The 1,509-nt window shown below is 56.0% G+C and overlaps 1 protein-coding gene and 1 long non-coding RNA gene across 5 annotated transcripts in view; one reads left to right on the forward strand and one right to left on the reverse strand.

Moving 5' to 3' along the window:
- The window catches only part of LOC109299149, a 13,081-nt gene that overhangs the window by 10,752 nt on the left and 820 nt on the right, over positions 1-1,509 (reverse strand). The gene's annotated exons all lie outside the window — the stretch shown is intronic.
- Positions 1,289-1,509, forward strand: part of LOC109299148 (L-lactate dehydrogenase A chain) — a 10,207-nt gene continuing 9,986 nt past the window's right edge. Inside the window, exon 1 of one of the 3 annotated variants that reach the window (XM_019519692.1) lies at positions 1,289-1,378. The gene's annotated coding sequence lies outside the window, so the exon portion shown is untranslated. Of the gene's footprint in view, positions 1,379-1,433; positions 1,452-1,509 lie in introns of those variants that run through there. The other 2 variants (XM_019519694.1, XM_019519693.1) reach the window with 2 other exon arrangements.

The following is a 1,509-nucleotide window of genomic DNA, read 5'->3' on the forward strand; positions in this document are numbered from 1 at the left end:
AAAAAAAAAAAAAAAAAAAAAAGGAGGAAAAAAAAATCCAAAATAAAAATCATGTCAAGTCTCATTCATTGGAAAGTGGCACATTTTCCCCTCTGGAAGTAGCTTTCCAAAAAGGAAATGACAGCCGGGGTGGGGGGAGGGAGGGATGAGGCTGCTAGTCTGCTGTGCCTCCATTCACCTAATTGCAAAACAGGGATGATTCATTTCACTGGCCCTGGGCAGCATCTAAAACAGTGGTTTTCAAACTTTTTAGATTCAAGGCACCCCACAGAAAACCAGCTTAGTTTTCACTTGTTTTTTCTTCACTATAGAAAAATAACAAAGCAATTATTCTGTTGCACAGAACTCAGGCTTATTCCACTGCGGGTGAGGGATCCTTCCCTACTAGAGCTCCCTTGCATCCTGTTTTGTCTTGCCTTCTTTTCTCCTTTTAATTTCACCTGGGCTGCCTCTTTGGTCAATGAGCCGCTTCCACAAATGGAAAGAAACTATACTGACAGTACCTGGATATCCCCGTCTCCCCTCCCCCCGTATAGCACTGTCTGCAATCCCTTGGCAGCGCAGTTCAGTTATACTTGGCCCCGGCAGTCCCCGTAGACTCAGATGAACCTTGTCATGCACAATTCATCTCCGTCTGTGCTTTAAGTGGGGCAGTTTCCCCCACGCTATTCACAGGCTCGCCAGCACCACTCCTTCAAACAGCGAAGGTGTTTCCCAAAGCTGCCCAGGCAGGGCTGAGGTGGCCTTTGCATAGGTTCCTGGCTAGAGGGTCTTGCCCCTCTGCTCAAGGTCAGGCTGATCCCCAAATTTAGGGCCAGGAACGAATTGTTTCATAGCAGCAGGCCGCTGGCTGCCACGGTTCCCCTGGTTTCTCTGCGGTAGGTTCGGGTGAGGCCTGTGTTGTGTGGATTTGTGGGGGGTGGGTTGGCAGAAGGCTGATCTTGCCTCAGGCAGAAGGGGTGAACTACATGCCCGCCGGAGGCCTCTTCCAGCCCTGCTTCTCTATGGCATTTTTACATGTGCATGCACTCCACCCGAGGTGAAACGAAACGGAGAAGAGTAGGAAAGCAAGCTGAAACCTGCTGCAAGGGCCAAGTCAGCCTGATCTGTGGTGCCAAGGGGTTGCTGCCGGAGGGGCCGGGGTGTGGAGGCGGGGCGGGGCGGTGTCCCAGGCCCCAGAGCAGGCTCCCGGGGGCGCCAGCCCGGCTGCTCGGTCCCGCCCCAGCCGTGCGAGCAGGCACGTCCCGCCGCGTCATCGCCCGCCCAGCATATAAGCAGCGGGCGCCACGCTGCGCGTCGCGGTACTGCAGCGGCGGAGGCACCAGCTATAGCAGCGGAGCCCATCGCGACCCGACCCGACCCGACCCGACCCGACTCGGTGAGGGGGGTGGCTTATACTCGCCGCGGCGCTGTTCCTCCTGGGGTGGGGGCGGGCTGCATAGGAGCCCCCGCGGCATGGATTTGGCGGGAAGGAGTGCTGGGGTCCGAATCCCCGTGGCCAGATGATTT

Source organism: Gavialis gangeticus, unplaced genomic scaffold (assembly GCF_001723915.1).
Source record: "Gavialis gangeticus isolate Ggan-Ray unplaced genomic scaffold, GavGan_comp1, whole genome shotgun sequence".
In the NCBI taxonomy this organism is placed as follows: Eukaryota; Metazoa; Chordata; order Crocodylia; family Gavialidae; genus Gavialis; species Gavialis gangeticus.